The sequence below is a fragment of the Siphateles boraxobius genome, unplaced genomic scaffold (assembly GCF_051911475.1).
Source record: "Siphateles boraxobius isolate OS27281-9 unplaced genomic scaffold, OSU_SipBor_1 8, whole genome shotgun sequence".
Taxonomy (NCBI): Eukaryota; Metazoa; Chordata; class Actinopteri; order Cypriniformes; family Leuciscidae; genus Siphateles; species Siphateles boraxobius.
The window spans coordinates 4,318,014-4,342,091 of NW_027509208.1; the positions used below are offsets into that span (position 1 = coordinate 4,318,014).

Sequence of the window (24,078 nt, forward strand, 5' to 3'; positions counted from 1 at the left end):
ACGTGATTTATTGGTATTTTACTTTTAATTCGTGACTTACTAATTTACATTGTAACGACGTTGCTCGTAGTTTCTTTTGCACTTTATACAGTGAAGCCATACACAGCGCGCGCCGCCGCATTTGCGGCTGCAATTGAAGAGTGCGCGCTACGAGCACAGTATAACGGCTGACAGGACAGTAAAGTCCGCTTTTACTGAGGTGAAAGACTTTTTATTTCAGCGTACACTTACGTCACTGCCTGGTATGTCATTTTTTGCTGGGTTTTCTGAAGTAGTCGTGATTCGCCTCATAACATAATTATGCTCGAAACACACACACGCAGAGTGGATTTTCTTTTGTAATCGCTACTTTGAACGATTACGTAATCGTGGCATCCGTAATCGCAATTAGAAATTCGCTTAATTGTGCAGCCCTACTCTTTCTTCATGTTAACTGTACACAGATTTCCCAGTTTATTTGTCAGCTTAAGTCATTTTAACAAATCTGACTTTTCTGAGTTTTTGTATTCACTCCCATGGACAATTGGGTTGAGCCCAGAGCATTATGTGTGTTGAAGTGTCGCCACTCCACTTTTATGGCAAAAGTGAATGCCACAGCCCTTTTTCTCTGTCAGCACTTTTTTTTTTTTTTACCTTTCTACTGCATAGAAGCCATGTATTATTAAAAGCCCGTCGTTTCAGCTGTGAATTACCTTAAGATCTGCCACATAGGTTACTGTTGCTAAACTTTACAGAATATCTCATAGAAATAAACTGGACATTTCTATGAAAAGTGTTTTTAGAATGAATTGTAAAATTTCAATCATTTTTATCTAAAGAAATTAAATCATGATTTGTTTCATAACATGCTTAGTGACCCGATGTGTTTTAAACTCTTTGATTGTTGCATACCGTTTCTCAAACATTTATGAGAACGTTAGTGTTTTGTTCGGACAATATCCCATGTCTATTTTACCCCGTAGCACAGCTCAGTGACACGCAATCTCCGCTCTAGACAAGGTAATAAATATCTCATCTGTGAGATAAAGGGAGAGTGTATGAGATGATTACCCTCAGATGTGCCATATGTGTGAGTTTACCCACAGTACACGTGGAGCCGAGAGGATGGAGGGAGTGGAACCTCCCCACACTTGTTCTTTTCATCCCTTTATTCTTGCAGGAAGAGGCACATTTATATTTGGGGGGGGGGGGGGGGGGGGGGGGGGGGGGTCTGTGAGTGGTGTGTTTTCTCTCAGTAGGGATAATGCTAGCCATTAATCATCGTGTCTCGTGCTGAAACGGCCTCCCGCTTGAAATGTCACTGGGATCCGCTGTGCCCAGCGCCCGCTACCGTTCATCCGCTCCGTTAACCGTTCCTGGGAGCCTCCCGCTGTTTCACACACCTGGAGTTGAGCCAGCCGACCAGGATATTTTTAATTCCGCTTCCCCTTTACCTCAATGTTCAGGAATGTTCTCCCACCTACGTGGCGTCTGCTCGCCATTACTTTTATTTGAAATTCAGATCTATATTTGCTCATCAGAAACACATGCTACGGCGGGTAAAATGCACACAGAGCGCTCACAATGAGGAACATCTTGGAGCCCATAACTTAAGCTCTCTGTTAAATTGCCCCGAGCCATGTGAATATGTGTATCTGTGTTACAGGAACACAGGAAATACCATCCTGTTATCCAGGTTTTTGATTTATACGTCTATACACAACCTCTCGTATATTGCGCTATGAAGATACGTTTAGACCAGAACCAAAGAGACTGAGAACCAGGACAGTTTGATTCAAGCTTACGCACAATACTTTCATTTACAGTGAGTTACAGACACTCTTGTGTGACTTTGAAGTGGATCATTTATGTTGAAATGATGATGTGTTGCATCTGTGCACTTCATGCTCACGGGGGTCATGTTATTGTTGTAGTGGGAAGTTCTTCACATCATAAAAATGCCCCAGGGAAGAAAATTTTTGAGGAACTGAAACATGCTTTCGAGGTAATGCGTAATTTACACACCAAACTTCCCCTGGGGTAGATGCTTCGCTGACTGGCTGAAGGAGCAAATTGTGGACATAATGGCCGCAGGCTTGCTGTCTTTTCCCCCTTTTTGTTTAAAACCGGAATTTGAATCGCATAAATAGGACAAATCTGCCCGGTTTTCCTCCTGGACCCCATCTTGGTATGTTTGGGGGAAGTTTCTGTGATCAAAAGCACTGAAAAACGGTTCCAGGGCAGGATATTTTCTCGCTGTGTTCTCGGGTTTTGACTGAGAAAGAAGGAAAAAAAAAGGTTTACCTTTTTTCTGTGAACTTTTGTGGGGTTGACCCCAAAGTTTTCTTTTTTTTTCTCTCTGGTAACTACATTCCACTGCAGCCATGATAGTTGGGGTGGTCTCATGTATGTTTGCATGTCTTCATGCTTGTCTCTCCCTCACAGACCCAATGTAACAATGAAAAGTTCAACCCTCATGTTTTGTTGAGATTAACTTTACTGTTAGTCTTTGGGGTTCCAGACATTTGTAAAATGTCAAATCAAAACACAATTGATAATCATAGCCAAACTGATGAATGAACTGATGATTAAAGCCAAACTGTTAAATGAACGTTCAAAAGAACAGTATTCATTTTAAATAGAAATCTTTTTGTAACAATCTAAAGGTCTTTCCTGTCACTTTTAATCCGTTTGATATGCCCATGCTAAATTAAAGTATTAACATTTGTTTTACTTGCAACAAAAAAATGTAACAGTAAATTACTGTAACCAGACTTCTGACATGAATTGACCCAATAGTAATTTCAAAATGTAAGTATTTGTTCCACCCTCTAAATTATTTTAATATGTTTATCTGAATTAAGTAGCTTTAACCATTTGTTAGCCATGTTTTATATCAGGGGTCTCAGAGACCCCAAAAATAATTTTAGATATATCATAGCTTGATGCATGTTTTCAAATTTTATTTATAGTCAGTCCTTTTGGAGAAGTCATAGACCAACGCTACTTTTGCGTGATCGAAGGGTAACGCCCCTTTTTGGGGGAAAACAAACGGATTCCTCTGAGAACAGAACTCGCTCTAGATCTGCAAAGTTTCTTGATAGCAAAAATGGCACAAACATACACTCTCTCTTTGCCGGCCGAGGACCGTGAGCAGGATTTAAAGAAGCTACTGTATACGGGGTTACAGAGGTGTCCCTTTGAAATGGTCGAAAACTGGATTAATGACCCCACGCAGTGGCCAAATATGGACTATTCAGACATCTACCACTATCTCGTGGAATCACCAAGTAGCCTATTTTTTTGTCATTAACACACTCACAGTATGACAAACTAGACGATGAGGCCATGTCACTTGGATCATATTTAACTCGATTTAAACTATTGACATAGTTTTGTTGTCGACTAGCTATACTAGTTAGAAAGATGAAGCTGCTAGCAGCTACGTGATTAACGATAGCTCTCACTAGGCACGCTAACGTTACCTTGGCTGTTAACTGATTTTACTGTTGAAATAGTGGCAGGCTAGGACTAAAGTGGACTTGGCGGGTTTCTGCTTGTGTCTAGAAAGTGCTAGGACTTTGAAAGTTGTAAAAAGGTTTACAGTGTATGGCAAAATATGTAGTGTTGGTCTATATGATCCTAACAAATGATATCTCTATTCTGCGTTCACTTGCAAAACTTTGAATTGCCTGAGAAAGTTTTATTCGGTCATAAAATGTCTACGAAAAATTTCCCCAGAGAAACTTTGGAGAGTGAAATAAAGACCTGGGAGGAAATATATAGCCTATATCAACACAAAAGTTATGCAAGTAAACGCAAAAACTATTATAGCCTAATCTTTCCTGGCATCTCATCTTTTCCCATCACTTTAGGTTTGGTTAACATCTTTAATATATCATTTCACAAGCTATCTTGAACGAACAGAGGCTTGGTCTGAGATAATATTGTATTTACCGGTGTTGAATTCTCGGAAGATGAAGAAAATATCCGTCAGATAAAAAAACAAAAAACAAAATACAAACCGCCACAATGGAACATCCCTCATGGCCTCATCGTCTAGTTTGTCATACTGTGAGTGTGTTAGTGACAAAAAAAATAGGCTACTTGGTTGGTGATTCCACGAGATAGTGGTAGATGTCTGAATAGTCCGGCAAAGAGAGAGTGTATGTTTGTGCCATTTTTGCTATCAAGAAACTTTGCAGATCTAGAGCGAGTTCTGTTCTCAGAGGAATCCGTTTGTTTTCCACCATAAAGGGGCGTTACCCTTCGATGACGCAAAAGTAGCGTTGGTCTATGAAGTATCAACCTGATTCAACATTTTCTGAGATGTTTAAAGGGCACTGGTGTCTCTGAGACCTCAAACAGAACTTGAAGGTGGAATTTCTATCCATTTTAAGCATGATCATTTATAGTTAACATGATCAATAATATGTAACTGAAACGCTTCTTGATTTCTGTGGTGCACCACCAATCAATCATTAAGAATATAAGTCGGCCTTTAATTGGCTGACAGCTCTCTTGCACTAATTGGGATTGCTTTAACAAAGTGCCCACTCCTCCCCCTGTTTTACATATGTACTCTTTATTTAAATTGGCCCTGTCATATGCAGATAAGCGGCCGCATTGTAGTGCGAGGGTCGGCGAGTTTCACACTCGTGTTGAAGCAGATGAGGCTTCCCTTCCTCTGACTGCACAAAAACAAAACGTGTTAAGCAAATGGAGGAGGAAGCTGCCAATTAGAATCTACAGGCCTGTGGAGCTTTGGCTTCTGATTGGCTAATTGGGTGTTTGAACAGAGAGCTCTCTCAAGCATTGATGCAGATCTCATGCCTCAAACATTAGTCTCACACTCTCGAGGTGTCTTTTGTGGCTTGATTTATGGGTTGTTGTTTGTTTCTCTTTATCCAATTTTTTTCTCTTGCACAGAAATACTTAGATCATGTCCTGTGATGTCAGTGAGGTGATGCTGTTCATCATGACGTCGCCTGGTATAAGTTGTCTTATGCCTGGCAAAAACGACTATACTTTCAGAACTATATTAGTTCTCTTTCTGTTTTTGTAATCAGATGATCTTCAGAAGCATTTTTAATAATTTTTTATAAAATAATAGCTTAATTATTAGAGAAAAACAATTAAAAAGAATGTACATTATGAATATTTTAATAAAAACATCAGTTAAACAATATTATTACTATTTGTTTTGATATATAAATGGAAATAAAAATGTTTTATCATCGGGCTTGGCTATGTGACTTTTTTTTCCTCTTTTATTTTACTTTAAATTACTTTATTACATTTTAGTATTAATTTGTTAGTATTTTACTGGGGTAGCAATAACAGTGACTGGAATTATGGTGGGAACTATGGTAGGGAAATCCATGGTAAATGTCATTTAACATGTTTGGATCAAATTGTATCAGAATATGTGAGCTCTACTTTGTAATTATTCACCTTCTACATAAATATACTTTTATGTAATCAAATAATAGTAACTCTCCTGTAAAATGTGGGTTATGGCTGGTGGAATATGATTATGGGTTGAACACTGAGTATCTGCCGCAAAAAAAATGAGGCTACATTATTATTATTAGAGCAGGTCAGTGATACTGTATAAGCTTTATGATGTCATCATTGAGAGGGAGTTATGATCTGTCAATAGCTAACAGTGACAGTGGCTTATCTCCGTCAGCATGCACTCACTCACCCCTGATATACATAATGCATCAGAATAAAAATAGTGTGCATTTGTATTATGTATGTCATCGTCTGTGACATTCTTGTGAATGGTAAAAGTATTTGCGCATATAGTTGTGGTGGAGAGAGACTGAGCTGACTGAGGTCGCGTTTGTTTGTCTAGTTTCGTCATTTTATCTTCCCTGTTCTTTGCCTGCTCAGAATATTTTTAACTGACAGTTCACCCAGAAATTAAATTTGCATCATCATTTACTTATCCTTATGTCGTTAAAAAACTGTATCGACTTTTTTATCGATAAAATGAAAATGAATGAACACCGTCAATCTCCAAAATGACAAAAAAGAAAAACCATGTGTAATTCATATGATTCTCCAAGTCTTCTGAATCAATAAAATAGCTTTGTATAAGGAACAATCCAAAATATAAGTCATCATTGACTGATAAACTTTCACTCCGGTGAGCTGTTAATCATTGCAACCTGATCATTAGGTAGGCTATGTCTACATGGACTAATTTTCTTCAATCTGAATGAATTCAATCTGATATCAGATGCAAGTTCTGTTTATATGAACCATAAACTTTGCAATCTGATTCACATATTCGTTACCATGTGCATTAAGTAGACTATATGCAGAGCAAAACTTGTCCAGCAGTCACATTGTTCTGAACCGGAGAAAGCTGCTTTTCGATCATCATGTCACCAGAGCTACCATGAGTGTTACATTTCTAAAAAGAAAACTCACATTTAGGGTTGTCAAACGTACCAGTAGGTACTAAAAAAAACAAGTTTTCTGAAGTACAGGTCGTACAGAGTGCATATTTTCCATACTCGCTGATAGAAGCTGATTTCAAACGCACTCGTTTCTATTTATAGCATGTTTTTACAAGCATTGCGCATTGTAACCAAACACAATCATAGCTGTTGAGCTTGTGAACGCATTGGCCTATCAGAGGTTCTAGTCAGTAAGCCAGAATCAGTTTAACACCGCTGAAAACACACAAAAACATTTTGTTTTGTTCAACACGAGCCGCATGCTCGTGAATCCGTTCATCCTTTAAACAGGATGTAAATTCATTGTACAGTTAAGACAGCTCTATTTTATTATAACAGGTGTTTTACGAGAGTGCAGAATTCAGTGAGCTTGCGCTTTAGAGATTGACAGTCTTAGTGATTATACTCTTCTCTTGCTTTCTGTTTATTACCCATTTACAGTCTGAATACAAGTTTATTTTTTTATGCTGCTAAGTACACTGCAAAATTTTCTGGATTGACAACTGTATTTAAATGCACGATTGAATCTGAAATTTGATGACAGTGATAAACATTTTATCCCATTTTGTTTCATCTGTTGGTTAAGTCAAGTCACCTTTATTTATATAGTGATTTAGCTATACAATACAGATTGTTTCAAAGCATCTTTACAAAGATTTTTAATGTACTGAGTTCAACAGTTTTTGCTCTGGTACTGACTACTAAAATGTTGGTACTGTGACAAGATCTTTTTTTAGCATTAATTTTGTAAATATTCAGTCACCTCCACTGACAAGTTAGTAAAATGTAAATAAACATGCGCATATTCGTAAGACGTAAAACAAATATGCAAACGCAACCCCGCAAAATAATGGCACTTCACAAAATCAAATTATTTGGGTGCGTTTTAGGGCTGCACGATTTGGCAAAGGCTGCGATTTATTTTACGCGCAGCTTGTCAGTGCAGCACGGCTGATCGGTAGTAAATGCTGCTCCATGCTGCATCCATGTTATTAAATGTTGTATTTTGTTGGACAAGAGGTTCATAAATGCTTATGTTCGATAAGATGTTTGACTCGTGTTGCATTTTCCAATTGCACGTTATAAGTGACTCAAACTCAAAGTGCTTTCTGATGAAGCCGCGATTACAGAGCCGTGCGCTTTAGCCGCGCATAAAAAATAATCGCAGCCTTTGCGATTTCATAATCTCGATAAGCCAAATCGGTTTAAGTGCGATTACATGTAAATTGCGTTTAATCGTGCAGCCCTAGTGCGTATGAAGAGATTCATGATCATTCCGATTTATGAATAAATCATTTAGACCGTTTTGGTGAACTGGATCAAATGATTCACTGAAAAGATCCAGCGCAAAAGAATTTGTTCATGATTTGTAAATCACTACCTCTCTTAGACACAGTTGCCATGTATGACTTCAGAAGACTTTGAATATAGTTCACGAGTTATATTAACCAATTTTATGATACTTTTATGATACTTGACCGCCTCATTCTCATTTACTTTATAAAAAGGATGACCAAATATTCTTCTAATTTTTTGTGTCATTTATGTTTGAAATAATATGAGCGTGAATTATTCCTTTCAAACCTGAGCCATGCTCTATCAAATTCAGGCCAATGGAAAGTATAAAAGTGTGAGGGAGAAAAGGACCAAAAGAAAACACCATTGAAGGAAAAATGAAAAGAAAGAGAAAAGATTAAAAAAGAGGGTAAAAATGGTGGAAAAATGCCGCTCTAAAGGATTTCGCTCGAGTTCTGTGCTTTATATTGAGATCTGATGGCTTTTGACAATAGTGAGCCCCCTCCTCCCCCCTATCCAGATGCCTCTACCCCTGAGGGGGATCTCGGGGGCCCATGGCGCTCCGCTCCTGGGAACTACCGTGGGTGATTGGCCCCCCGCCTCACCCACCTACGATGCTCGCCTGAACAGAGCGCCGTGTGTAGGACAGAGCGAGCGGGCCGACCTCAGGGCCTCCTAATAAGCAACAGCAGCCGTGGAGCCGGACTGCTGAAGAGATCTAACAACAATGATTGTGTAATGATATGGAAATGACAGCAAAACTTGAGCTCGGCTACCGGCAGTGCCGTGATTGGAGACTTGTCCAAACTCATTAGGGTTTCTGTATGCGTCTCTATTCTTTTTTTTGCGGGCATGCCCACTTCTGATCGGACTGTTTTTATTTTAACACGTGTGCATGCAGTGGTCCAAACCCGGTGGGCTCAGTGGGCTCCATGGTTGTGATGTGCGATTGGACGGTGAAACCACCCGAGCTTGGCTCGGCCCATTATCATGTACAGCACACAAATTACGCAAAGCAGCATCCATCTGCCGCACAAATAGAGCTCCAACTCGAACCGGCGCTCTGCCATTGTTCTGGCCGTTCGCCGCCCCACCCGCGGTAATTCATGTGCCCCGCTACTCTGCTCACCCGTCACTGGCTATTCACTTAAACCTGAAACATTTCCATGGGCACAAAGGCTTCAAACATGGCAGTGACAAAGGAAAGGATTTTTGCGTTTCTATTCTTTTCCTCCTCTCTGTCTTTCTCCTTTCTTCAAGACATTGTGTTGTTTAATTGGTTGTGCTTGGTAATTTTGTCTCTTGTCTTCTCCCATACTGAGTGATTGTGTGTCTTCTCCCATACTGAGTGATTGTGTGGGGAAGGACGTTTGCTTTGACTGGATCGGACAGGAGTGGGCTTCCCTCCCGTATGCTGTGAGCCGTCTACCTTTGTTAGGTACGCGGAGTTCGGTTCGGGCTCCGTGTGTGGTAAGGTTAGGGAATCCTGGACGGATGTCGTGGGAATGCTAAGGAAACATCCCTCCTCATGCCGCTGAATGACTGTGATGACCCCTCCGTGACGTGCTCAATGAATTCATATCTCCGGTCTTGCTGGTGATTAATGATTCTTGGCGCTTTCGTGCCGAATCCATTGAAAAGCCCAGCAGTGAGCCTGTACAGTATATTTTCTTTGTTGCAGTGACTGTGTGTGTCCTAACATGCTTTTTTTGTGAATTCCATACTGTAGTGCTGGCTGAAAGTGTTTCAAGGTTAATGAAGAGAGTGGAAAAGCAGGAGAGGGCGAAAGAGAATAAGGGAAAATGAATTTGGCTTTGTCTGTACACAAGAGAAGGTGTGTGTATCTGTGCTTAAATGTATGCGTGTACATTTAGAGAGAGAGAGAGAGAGAGAGAGAGAGAGAGAGAGAGAGAGCAAAAAAAAGAGGGTTCAACGGGTTTATTACCTGGAGTCAGACATAGCTCATCTCAGCCAATCCTGCAGCGCCTCTTTATTGTACAGCATGTGGTTGTGTAATACACTTTTCAGCCAGAGCTGGGATTCTTTGTTCACTGCACCTAGGATCCTGCAGGCTTTGTTCTACACATTCAGTATATGTCCTAGAACCTATAAAACACATGATTAAATTAATATTTCTTTAAAAAAATCATTATTTAATTATATATATATATAGTTTTATAATACAGCACAATTTTTGTGTTTGAATATCAATTTATCAATTTGTGGGCTGCCTGCCCAAAAAAATCTTGTTATCTTGTGTTAAAGATTATATAAACTGGAGAGATAAAACGCAATGAAATCTTTTGAAAATAGAGAGCCCCCTTGTTGTGTTAATAGATATTTGTTATGGTCTGCGTCAGCTTGACAACTAGATTCTTATATGTACAAATTTATTTTTATTCAATAAAATAATTAATAATAATGAATATATATATAACATTAAGGGATAGGGTATAATCTTATTATTATTATTATTATTATTATTATTATTTAATAATTTTTAATCATTGTTTTTGGAATATATGTATTTGAAAGAAAATTACTGTGACAATGTGTGTTTTTTTTGTACATTTATATATAATTTTGGGCGGGATAGTCTTTGTTTCATAGAGCCATTGTCTGTAACTTGAGCGGACTGCATGAGTGCTAGGAAAATCAATATTTATTTATATAGCATGAGCTGAATGTGCATAAGTGTGAGAGCGAATGAAGCATTCCAGACAGTACGTGTTTCATGTGTCCTTGTAAAGCCCTGCAGTACCATGTCTCCCCTGTCCCCCCCCCCACCCCCTCGTCTGTCTCTCGCTTGCATAATGGCACGAGCGAGCGTGTGTGTGCGAGGCTGGATGTATAGTGAAAAGGGATGATCTCATGTACGGTTCGTTGCTGAAAAGCAGCCAGAATTTCATCATCCCTCTCCTCTCTTTCTTTCTCTACACCCCTATATAGGATCTGTAATTCCACAGTCTGCCTCACTGGGGTGCCATAGACCTATGATCAAACCAGTATACCACACACACACACGCACCCTATACACACACTTGCTTTCTTGCACTCCACTAAGCCTTAAGCTCTGGTGTATATACGGTGTGATTCCCCCCGCAATTGACACATTTTGGTATCATAAAATATTTCTTTGATTGTAGGGCAAAATTGTACATCACTTAGTTTGGAATGCTCACCGATAACTGATGAAATGGATGATGTGCAATAAGTATTAGCCTTCAAACTGGTTTTGACAGGATCAGCTGTTGTGTGAATGAATCTATAATGCCTGTCTGAGGTACCAATAAAAGTCTTATTATTTAGCATTTATGTTCCTTTCATGTAATGACTACACATACTTTTACCCAAGATCTCACCATGCTAAAATTTTACAGTCTGAATAAACAAGCAACAATCTTGTAGGACAGAAACATTCACGCAAAACACGGAGACCAAGGCTCTGTCAGAGAGTGAGAGGGAGGGACCGCAGATGTAGAGGTATGATGACGGACAGCTAGAGACTGCAGAGAAGGGATGTGAGAGAGAGAAAGACTGGGAGACGGAGAGAAAGAGGTGTGGTTAAGTGGACTGCATTGTTAGAAGCAGAATAAATCAGTCTGGTCAGTGTCTGCAGGGCTTTATCAGTGTGAATCTGCGCATAGATGTGTGTCTATTTATGCTTTGTTTCAAGGTCATACTGCTCCCATAGCTTAAAGGTTCAATTATGTAACCCAGATATTAATGCCTTCAGTGTATCTCTCTCTTCATTTCTGGATTGTTGTGATAACATGATTGACAGTCATCTATGAGACAGTGTTGTTATCATAAACGGAACCTAGAACTATTAAAAAAAACTATTTTTTATTTTATTTTAATTGAACTGAAATAAATAAATAACTGAAATTAAATACATATAATTTAGAAATGTATAAAAAACTAATAATAAAAATGGCATAAGTACATAACTCAAAATTAAAGGGAAAACTGAAGATAGATAGATAGATAGATAGATAGGAAGTCAATAGAATGAAATGCGTAGTGGGTTTGCCCCTTAAATCTGTTGCAATGAGGGAGTTAGTTGGTTCTGAAGGTGTATGTCCTTTAAAACATGTGTTGTTTCCGCACAGATCCGAGGCCTTTTCTCCTCTTGACCTGGGTGTGCAACATTTTGACCTGTCAAAGTGTCTGGCAGGGGTGGCCCATAAACCAGCGGGGTGTCCGAGAAAGCCTCATGCCTCTGCACACTTCAAGCCTTTATTAGAGAAACAGGAAAGAAACGAGGGATCAAGAGAGGAAAAGGGGAACCTTCGCTCTTTAGGAGGCCACAGATCCATTTTCAAGAATAAACGTCACACGCCTCAAAACCTAGTAAAGAAATCACAAAGGCTCTTAGTTGAACCCAGTGCTCTGCAATTACCTCCACACGTTCTCTCCGCCTCTCACACACACCTGGTTCAGTGAGTGCAAACCTGGCTAATCTGTCTGCCAAACACTCCCCCGCCTCTTCCTCTACACCCAGCAAACATCTCATCATCTCGACTGAAGTGTCATTGTGAAATCCCTGAAGTCATTAACAAATAATTAATTAGCAGCCCCCTGAGGGAATGGATTAAGACCTCTGCAACCATGTTTTGTTGCACTCTTGGGAAGAGAAAAGGGGGAAATGGAGGAAGAGCTTTACAAATCATGTTCATGATTCAAGTCATCACCTCACATCAACCTGATTCAAGCTTAAATCTCAGGCTATGATTTATTTGAGCTCCTTTAACTAAGTGTGTGTGTATAATATGTATATATATTGGTGCTGTCAAACGGTTAAAATATTTAATCGCGATTAATCACATTAATGTCATAGTTAACTGTCGCAATTAATCGCACATTTTTATCTATTCTAAATGTACCTTGATTATTTTTTCTCATTTTAATGCTCTTATCAACATGGAAGAGTGGATCGGCTTGCTTTGTGCAAAAACAACATTGGCATATATATACTGTAGTGTTCAATTTCACACTAACATTGACACTTTGAGCAAATAATCTCTCACACAATGTAACACAGTCCATTAATAAAAGGGTGAAAAAAATACTTTGTCACACAAACAGCCCTTTCTAAGGGATCAAAGCATGGCGATACAAAATAAAATTATATATATATATATATATATATAATTTCGTACACAAAAACACACACACACACACACACACACACACACACACACACACACACACACACACACACACACACACACACACACACACACACACACACACACACACACAACAATCAAACACACACGACTATGAGATGTGGTTCATTTAATGTAGTGTATATATGTGTGTGATTATGATTTATATGATTTTCACATTTTCTCTATCTATCTCCGTCCGTCTGTTTCTGAGGGTTGAAGGACATAAATGTGTCTGTTGAGAAATATCTGTGGGTTAATATTTAAACAAATCCCTAATTAGACACATTATTGAAATGAGGCAGAAAAGCAGGAGTAAAGGATCATTAAAGTTTACAAGAGGACTTTTAGACGTCGTAAACGCACAGACACGCCGACAGGCTTTTGGCTTTAGGGTTGTCAGGTTCACCCTTGACCTTAAGTAAACTCACATGTTGATGAAGCCATTAGCTCCACGGCCCATCTCTCTGTCTCCGTCTCTCTCTCTCACAGACAGCTGAAGAAACTGCCCTCATCTGTCCCGTCTCGTACAAATGACCTTGTCCTGCTCGACCTTGACACTTCCCACTCGTCTTGCCAGTGTGAGTGACATCATCACATGGTTGGATTACAAAGTTTCAGCAGCTGTCGCTCTTAAATCCTTTTAACCTCCTGTCTTCCCTCTCTTCCTCTTCTTTCTTCCTTCTCTCTTCCTTCTAGCGCTTTTGTTGGATTTTGATGCTGGAGATGGGGATGGATGAATGACACACACACACACACACACACACACACACACACACACACACACACACACACACACACACACACACACACACACACACACACACACACACACACACACACACACACACACACACACACACACACACACACACATACACATATTCAGATACAGGTGTGTGTGTGGTGTGTCAGTCTCTCAGCTGTGATCACAATGAGGACTGACCCTGGTGTCGAGGTGATAGTAGTGCTCTAATGAACACTAATGAATCATATGGCTGACAGTGTGAGCACCAGGAATCTTTTGTGTTCATGTCACCTCAGTCATGATGAGAGGTGTGTGTGTGTAGCCTAAAGCTATTCGGCCAAATCAATCTATCAGAAGATAAAAGAATTAACGGCACACAGGAGTCCAGGAATAGATGGAGATTTAGACGATAATTCGCTTGGCTACGCTAAACCTATATGCAAATTCTCTGCACAGTAATTGATCTGATGAATCAGTTGGGTTTTGTCTTTCATCTCTTTGTATGTGGCTCTGTTCTGCAATAGTTTTCTTTTGAGTATTTTTGTACTCCTTTGTTCAGCCTCAACATTCAGCATATGTCTCCTTTAGTAATAGCACAGATTTTTACCTTATCGAAAGCAGCTTTTCAAATTAGCTACAGAAACCATGCTTCTTTTTTTTGCACTTATGTGCAGTATGCGAAAACTGAGTTCACTGAGGATTATTTTCATGTTATGGCTAATTGATAAAAAGACTCTTAAGATTCTATTCTATTTAGTCTAAATACTTTTGTCTGAATAAAATTGAAAATTTAAATAAATTGTTAAATACTTCAGTGAATTTAGGCAACACAACATAATTACAGAATGAACAATTGGATATTAATTTTGGAATCTGCTAAAGATTACATCTAACGGTGTTTTTAAAGATTAAGATTAAGTTAAATGATGGCAAAGCTATAATATATGTCAAAACGGGAAATGAGCACACAATTAAATATCCAATATTGAGTAATATATGTTCAGTGCCGACTGATAACAACTGTAATATGAATATGATATGATAAAACTGAATATGGTATGATAATTTGATAACTGTAATATGAACCAATAACTGATATGGTACCAAAAAACTGTATTTAATAAATTGCAAATAAAAGTTTAAGACTAAAACCGTCATCGTAAATGCTACAGTGAATTTAAGCAACACGATATAATGAGAAGAGGGTAGTTATTTAAAATTTAAATATGAAAATGTGGGAAATGAACAATGCACCTTTTAACTATCGAATATCGTCCGATAGTGATAAATAAAAAAATCTGTAATATATATATATATGCCGAAAAAAACAATATAGCATCAATATATGCTGCATAAAATCATACCAATTGTGAAAAGACTTTTCTGTTATGAAAGTTGTCATCTGTGATATTTACTTTAGTCATTGTATTTATAGCCATTTATTTATCTTATTGCAAAAATAGAAAAAGGGCTTGACTTCAGTTATTCATTCATACAGACAGTAATCGAGCTGCTCCAGTCAGCTGTTGTATGAACACAAAACAAATTGAGTGATTATAGTAAATGTTGTCAAACACGAGCTGAGCAGATGTACTTAGTTATGCTCTGAACGCAGCTATTTCAGAGGGAAATGGAGAAGTGTGTGTTTAAATAAAACCCTCATTTGAGTTGTGTAGAGATGTTCAAGGTTCGTGAAGCATATGAGGCCCGGAGGTTGACCTCGTTATGGTAAATGGATTCATTATTGCTAATGATGAGAGTGGCTTCATTTGCATCTTTTGAACCGTTTTGACAGGAGCTGGTTAGTTCCTCTGGGTTCTTAAGGAAACATTTTGGTAATTGTTGCAGTGTGATATTCAGCATACAATAATCTGATCTGGTTACTGTATCTACGGGACTGATATTGGGCGCATGTGCTTTATTATTATGTAACCTGTAGCACAATGTTGTGAGTAATTTCTGTATGTATGGCTTGTAGCTTAAGTCCAGCACACACACAAACTAATTGTCAGTGCACACCCCACACACTCCCCTCACAGTATGACTTTCACATCTGATGCCCGCACTGTGACTCAACAGAGAAACAAAGGAATTAATAAACAAAGCATAATACTACTCATACTCTCATTGTGGGAGTGTGTGTTTATGTAATTGTTTATTTAATCAAGTCAGAGTTATGTCATGTTACTTTTGGATGGAAGGAAATTCAAACCACCAACATACATTTTCTTTAATACATTTTGCAATTTATTTATTTATTTTTTGTTTATCGGTACCACGTTTATTTGTTGTGCACAAAAAAAAATCAGTGTTATAAATGTTACAAACACATTATATATATATTTTTACTATTACCTTTGAGGTTTAATTAATGTATCCATGAAAATATTAATTTCTTAAACTTAATTCCCATATTTTACATTTAGATTTCCGCCAGCTAATGCTCACCTAAAGTTAATCTTTAATATAATATAATCATAACATATCCATTTTTCACACTGAACATTATAATGTTAGTGTTTTATTTTTTATTTATATGACAAAATAGAATTTTAATATCTGCATTTAAAGGATATTGGCCATAACATAAACAAATAGTGGTCAGCTTATCAGTATTGATTAATTTTAATATCGAGGCATTGTCACGGGGCGGCCGTGGAGAATAGTGTGAGGACTCAAGTGTAGAGGTGAAGACGTGTTTAATTAAGTAAAACATAAATCAAACAAAGTGACAAACAAAGGAAATCCAGGTCTCAAGAACTAAATAATAAATCCAGGAACATGACAGGCACAGAACTACACACAACTCAACACCCATAACTTAAACAATGAACGAGCACAGGACAGCAAACACAGGGAGACTAAATAGGAAAGCAAACAAAGAGGGTAACGAGGGAAACTAGGTGAAGCCAATAATCCAATAACGAGGTAACAAGGTGGGAGGGGCTAGACAATCCACAATAGCACATGGCACACAGAGAACTCATGACAGCCATACACTCACAGTAAACAAGACCATACACAAACACAAGACCAGGAATGTCACGGCTCTGTCACCAAACCAAGAATAACCAGAATAGCTGTGACAGAATCGTGACACTACCGACCCCTCGGGCGGCCAGGGCGGAGACGACCCCTCGGGCCGGCCAGGGCGGAGACGACCCCTCGGGCCGGCCAGGGCGGAGACGACCCCTCGGGCCGGCCAGGGCGGAGACGACCCCTCGGGCCGGCCAGGGCGGAGACGACCCCTCGGGCCGGCCAGGGCGGAGACGACCCCTCGGGCCGGCCAGGGCGGAGACGACCCCTCGGGCCGGCCAGGGCGGAGACGACCCCTCGGGCCGGCCAGGGCGGAGACGACCCCTCGGGCCGGCCAGGGCGGAGACGACCCCTCGGGCCGGCCAGGGCGGAGACGACCCCTCGGGCCGGCCAGGGCGGAGACGACCCCTCGGGCCGGCCAGGGCGGAGACGACCCCTCGGGCCGGCCAGGGCGGAGACGACCCCTCGGGCCGGCCAGGGCGGAGACGACCCCTCGGGCCGGCCAGGGCGGAGACGACCCCTCGGGCCGGCCAGGGCGGAGACGACCCCTCGGGCCGGCCAGGGCGGAGACGACCCCTCGGGCCGGCCAGGGCGGAGACGACCCCTCGGGCCGGCCAGGGCTCAGGAGCAGCAGCAGACACCGGCTCAGGAGCAGCAGCAGACACCGGCTCAGGAGCAGCAGCAGACACCGGCTCAGGAGCAGCAGCAGACACCGGCTCAGGAGCAGCAGCAGACACCGGCTCAGGAGCAGCAGCAGACACCGGCTCAGGAGCAGCAGCAGACACCGGCTCAGGAGCAGCAGCAGACACCGGCTCAGGAGCAGCAGCAGACACCGGCTCAGGAGCAGCAGCAGACACCGGCTCAGGAGCAGCAGCAGACACCGGCTCAGGAGCAGCAGCAGACACCGGCTCAGGAGCAGCAGCAGACACAAGGACAGCAACAGACACAAGGACAGCAACAGACACAAGGACAGCAACAGACACAAGGACAGCAACAGACACAAGGACAGCAACAGACACAAGGACAGCAACAGACACAAGGACAGCAACAGACACAAGGACAGCAACAGACACCGGCTCAGGAACAGACACCAAAACAGTAACAGACACCAGAACAGACACCAAAACAGTAACAGACACCAAGACAGCAACAGACACCAGGACAGCAACAGACACCAGGACAGCAACAGACACCAGGACAGCAACAGACACCAGGACAGCAACAGACACCAGGACAGCAACAGACACAAGGACAGCAACAGACACAAGGACAGGAACAGACACCGGCTCAGGAACAGACACCGGCTCAGGAACAGACACCAAAACAGTAACAGACACAAGGACAGCCACAGACACAAGGACAGCCACAGACACAAGGACAGCCACAGACACAAGGACAGCCACAGACACAAGGACAGCCACAGACACCAAAACAGTAACAGACACCAAAACAGTAACAGACACCAGACACCAAAACGGTAACAGACACAAGGACAGAAACAAACATTGGTTCAGGAACAGACGCTGGCTCAGGAACAGCAGACACTGGCCCCGGCTCAGGAACAGCAGACACTGGCTCCGGCTCAGAAACAGCAGACACTGGCTCCGGCTCAGAAACAGCAGACACTGGCTCCGGCTCAGGAACAGCGGCGGGCATGACGGGTCCGAAAGGCACATCCAGGATTCTGGCCAGACGCTCGAAGTAGCCCGATAACGTTTCAGAGGCCCCGAGAATCGGTTTCAGAAACACTGGCTCTGGAACGATCTTCGGCCCGGCAGACGGGACGTGAACAGTCTCTAATTCTGCCGAAGTGACATGAACTCTCTCCCTGGCCATAGCCGGAAGCTCAGACACCACAGGACACGAGATCTCAGGAACCACATGACCCGATGACCGGACAGCTCTCTTCCTCCGCCGGCTCCGACCGCGTGGAGTCCGACCGCGTGGAGATACAGCCGTCTCGTCGGTCACCACGGGCAACAGGCCAGAGATCGTAGACCGCTCTCTCTCGACCGGTGTTGAGTCCTCCTGGACACCCGGGCTAGGGACCACCGGGCTCAGGACCACTGGTTCTGGGATCAACCCAAGTTGAAGCGGAGAATGGCGTCGAGATTCCTCTCGACCATCTCCTCTCTTCCGACCTCCCCGGGTTCCAGAAAATCTGGCAAGACGGGTTCCCTCAAAATATTCTCTACCAGATGGCCTGGTCTCCCTGGTGGTGTTAGAACAGGGTTTCGGAAAGCTGTCAAGAGTTTACCCGATTCCTCCAACTTGACCTGTGGCAGCCCTTTCTCTCTGCAGTCTCACGAGCACCTATAGTGAAGAGCTCAAATTATGTCACAGGAGGTCCCAATTATTCTCTCCTCTCCTCCTGGGTAGTGGTGGAAGGAATACGAATCCCCCTACTGCTGGAACCGGACATCATTGTTTCCAGTCTCTCTCTCCGCTGAGTCCTCAAATTGGCTTGTTCATTCTTTCACGGGGCGGCCGCGGAGAATAGTGTGAGGACTCAAGTGCAGAGGTGAAGACGTGTTTAATTAAGTCAAACAAACAAACAAACAAAGGAAAACTAGGTCTCAAGAACTAAATAATAAATCCAGGAACATGACAGGCACAGAACTACACACAACTCAGCACCCATAACTTTAACAATGAACGAGCACAGGACAGCAAACACAGGGAGACTAAATAGGAAAGCAAACAAAGAGGGTAACGAGGGAAACTAGGTGAAGCCAATAATCCAATAACGAGGTAACAAGGTGGGAAGGGCTAGACAATCCACAACCGCTCATGGCACACAGAGAACTCATGACAGCCATACAGTCACAGTAAACAAGACCATACACAAACACAAGACCAGGAATGTCACGGCTCTGTCACCAAACCAAGAATAACCAGAATAGCTGTGACAGAACCGTGACAGGCATCCATACTTGCATTTGTGCGGTTGTGATGACTTTTAGCATGGCTGTGATTACGCTCTTGTTTGAATAGATGCTGTTGCGGTGTGGTCTGTTGGCACTTGAGGTGGCAAACGCACTGGAGGCAAGTTGTATTTTAAGAGTTCTGTCAGAGTCACCTTGTACTTTAAGTGCCCCTCTGTGCTTTATACAGCAGCTGTTCCTTATAGATCTCCCTCTTTGCTTTATATATATACACACACACACACACACACACACACACACACACACACACGCACACACACACTCACACATCAACGAAACTGATCTGCCACCCTGGGCAATCAGCCAACACCATCCCCCCCCCAGTACCACCTCAGAAAACACACACACACACACACACACACACACACACACACACACACACACACACACACACACACACACACACACACACACACACACACACACACACACACACACACTGACATCACAGCCCAGACCAACAGAACATTCCTTTGGGCCAATGTTTAGCTTTAATCCCATAATAAGACCCTCAGCTGTCCAGGAAAAGAAAGAGGACTTTCCGCTGTTGAAGTCAGACACTTCAGTCTTCTCCTCTCTTACGCTCTTCCTTTTCATTCTACCTTTGTTCTCTTCTCTTTGTTTTAATTTGGAGCATTTGGCTCACTCAAGTAGGCTATTGTCCTCTTTTGGTTGAAGTCTCTTTCTTTCTTTGTTTCTTGCTCTTTCCTTTACTTCTCATTTGCAGTGACTTATAGATAATCATGAATTTGTTCAAGACCACACACAGACATGGATGATAATATAAGCAAAGGCCTTGCATCCCACATTAGCATTTAACATATTACCCTGGTCCCTGGCTCTCTGAATAGTCACTGAAGATGCAGCGTACTGGGCAGCACAGCTCTAAGCCTAGTGGTATTTCGTCATTGGATCACTTGTTTCATGACCTTTTTAAACTCAGGGCACTAATACACTAAGGTACTGAAGAGCTGAACTAACAGTGCCATCGTATATGTATAATCTTTAATGTGATTACAATCTGCAGAGCTTCATGACTGAGACTTGGCCTTAAATTATTAGCTCTAAGGCCTTGTGTCCACCAAAGCGCTTTTAGCCGGCTGAAAACGCTAGGCGCTCTGCTGAAAACGCCTCGCTGTGGGCGCTTGAGAGCGTTTTGGCAGTGCTGCGTTTTTTCACTTGAGACAATTCGTTGCTATGATACAGAATATCCACAGCACAGTTTACTTGTAACTGATTTCGCAGATAATTTGTTTCATACTAAAAAAATATTTTTCATCCATTTTGTTCGGTTAGCTCTGCTGGTTGAACATATTTCAACTCTCGGCGACCAGTAAAAAACGCCGGCCGCTCAGCGCTTGAGCGTTAACCCTTTCACACGTACGATCACACCGGTGTGATTAGAACGGTCAGTGCATCACGTGATCAACTGCTAAATTCAAACGTGCTTTCGCTCTTTGCTGGCGCTGAGCCAGAGAAGGACGCACTCAGTGCTGTCATATATCACAACTATTGAGTGTTTTCAACAACATAATGTTTATTTTAGGTTTCAGACATTTAAATACACACAAGTACTAGCAAAACAATGATTTTGAGTTTGTAAAATACACACTGATGTCTATGGAAGCGGCAATAATAATCCTTTACATTATAATAAGACGACACGTTTTATTCATATCAGAAACACATTGTGTAAGTAGCTTTACATTTGACCCTATTCGACTCCCAGTTCACCGGCCACTTAATTTCATGTATTTCGTGAGAAGTGGAGGAATTGACGTGTAAATCCAACAGATCCGATTCTCTGAACTGTGAGAAAAACTAACATGGCGCCGCCCATCGCGCATACAGCTCAACTAACGCGATCGTTATAAAGGTGTTTAAACAACAAAAAACATCCACTTGCACATATTTGACGATCGGAATATCAGTGTTTCATGCTACAGCTAATACATTTGTGGACATTTTTAATAAAAAAGGGAAAATGACATAAAAGCAGATCATCATTCATTCAGCGCTGTGTTGTGGTTGCGCTGTCAGGTGACAAGCAATGACGCGTCACCATGGAAACATTAAAGTGACAAGTTCTAAATAGCGGTCGCCTTGAAAAACTCACGCTGGGGGGTCAGTTAGAATATTTTAAACTTACGTGTGAAAGGGTTAAATACATGCTCAGCGCCTCGTTACGCTCATGGCGTTTAATCAAAACTCTTATTTCAGCAATAAAAACAAAGGCTAAGCAAAACACTATTGGTTATTATGAAAAAGGGGAGGAGCTGCTGAATGTCCCGCTCTGTCTTCCTGTTTCAGTGGAAAATACATCAACGCATTGAAAAATGCTGCTTATTTCAAGTTTGCCATCACAGGAATAAATTACATTACATTAAAATGAATTAAAATATAAATTATTTTAATTGTAATAACATTTCACAATATTACTGTTTTTAGTGTATTTATTATCAAATAAATGCCTTGCTGAGCATATACTTGCATTAAAACATTAAAAAAAGTAAACATTAAAAAACTCTCACCAACCACAAACTTAGTAGTGTCTAACTGTAAAACTATAGTTAATTTTTTACATTTTTAAGGGTAATAGCGCATGTATTTGCCAAAGTACACTTGTTATCTCATCTATGTCATTCTAGTGTTTGTAGTGCAGCGTATGAATGAGCAGTAGTGCAGTTGTAGGTCTGAATGAGTGATAGAGCGAAGAGGGAGCGAGAGAGCTGCTGTTAATGAACCTCACTGTCAAGACTTCCTCCTCTGCCTGAAGATATGATTCCATCAATAGTGAGATCACATCTGGAGATTAACCACAACACACCTGTGCGGTTAACACACACGCATAGAAACTCATAGCAGAAGAGAGACAGTTAATTGTTATACCCTAATGTGTGTGCTTTAAAACTGTTGCCCATTGTGTTGTCTATTCGTCCAGGTGGTGATGGAGGGATTTAACAGGTTAGAGAATAAGACAACACCAGATGGACCCGTCTACTGTCTGTAACCTAGATTCTACTTTACTAATCCACAGTCACACACAGTCTCCGACACTCTCGGAAGGAATGTTAAACCGAAACAACGGAAATGTATAAAGTGCGACGGGACATTTTCCAGTGTCACTGCATGCTGTTATCTCTTTGATTAAAATCATTGCTTTAGCGCAGGGGTGGTTGGAGATTAAAGGAGTTTGATCATGTTTAGAACATAGTCGAAATCCAGTCGTGAGAGCTTTTTTTTTTGGTAACATGGCAAGTGTGAAAGCAGGTTATAGCTTGTGCTATGCCTTACCCATGAAAGGAGTTGGTGGCTTTGTTTGGTGAGTAGTCGGCCTTTCAGAAATAAGTTAATTGGAAATCCCCTAGTTACACAGTGCAAATATTCCTCTAAAAGAGAGAGAGATTCATTTTGCAAGTCAAAACATTGCTGATTTCAAGTGTCGTGTTTAGCAATTAATTAAAGCTGAAATGTAGGACTTTTTCTCCTCTAGTGGCGCTTAAACAGAATTACATATGAATGGCTTTTCAAACAGGTTTTTCAAACACTCCACTTATCTTACATTGGCCGACCAAACAGGTAGCCCTTGCCTATCACCAGTGTTGGGAAGGATACTTTCAAAACGTATTTCGTTACAGAATACAGAATACATGCCCAAAAATGTAATTTGTAACGTATTCCGTTACGTTACTCAATCTGAGTAACGTATTCTGAATACTTGGATTACTTCCACATTGAATTGCATTTTATAAGTGTAGGAATGCGGCCATCAAATCCTGCTTGCTAAACAGACCTATTCTGGTGTGTTTTTCTGTTCCAACTGGCTGAATGTGTTAGGCCCATGCCTCCCTGAAAGTGCAATATATTATAATTTGCTATAGAAGAACAAAGACTATGTATGTTGCGGTCACCGGTGCGGTGATGAGGTGGTGACGCGTTCATGTAACATGTAAAGGTGGCGCTGCCAATAAAGCACCTAAAAGCTGTCACAAAGAACCGGGAAAAATAGCCTAATGACTGAATATGTTAGTGTCGGCTGCAAAGATGAAGTTGACTATGCTGACTCGCGTTCTTCGCAGCATCCTAGTGAACGCGCCGGAGAGAAATGCACATTTCATACGGATTACATAAACAGAGAGCAGTCTGTTTTCTTTCGTTTTGAATTATTCTGTTTAAAAGTAGACATGTCTGTGAGGCAAGTAGGCTATAGCCTACCTTATACGCTAAGTTTCGGTTCATTGATGAGACTAGCCCCAGTTCACGCACCAGCGCCTCCGTGCGGTGGTATCTATTGTCTGCTATATTTACAACTTATTTATTTATTCCAGGCAATTGGTTGATGAAACATTGATTAAAATTAACATACAATTAATACAAATCGAAATTCACTTTAAAGAAAGGCTTTGTGCATCTGTTTTATGTCTCTGTGAAAG

The 24,078-nt window shown here is 41.4% G+C and overlaps 1 long non-coding RNA gene across 3 annotated transcripts in view; it reads left to right on the forward strand.

Annotated features, from left to right (window-relative positions):
* Positions 1-24,078, forward strand: part of LOC143729461 (uncharacterized) — a 39,372-nt gene that overhangs the window by 9,680 nt on the left and 5,614 nt on the right. The window contains exon 1 of one of the 3 annotated variants that reach the window (XR_013200007.1): positions 5,330-5,348. The exons of the other annotated variants lie outside the window; for them this stretch is intronic. This is a non-coding gene — a long non-coding RNA (uncharacterized LOC143729461). Of the gene's footprint in view, positions 1-5,329; positions 5,349-24,078 lie in introns of those variants that run through there. 3 annotated transcript variants of the gene reach the window in all.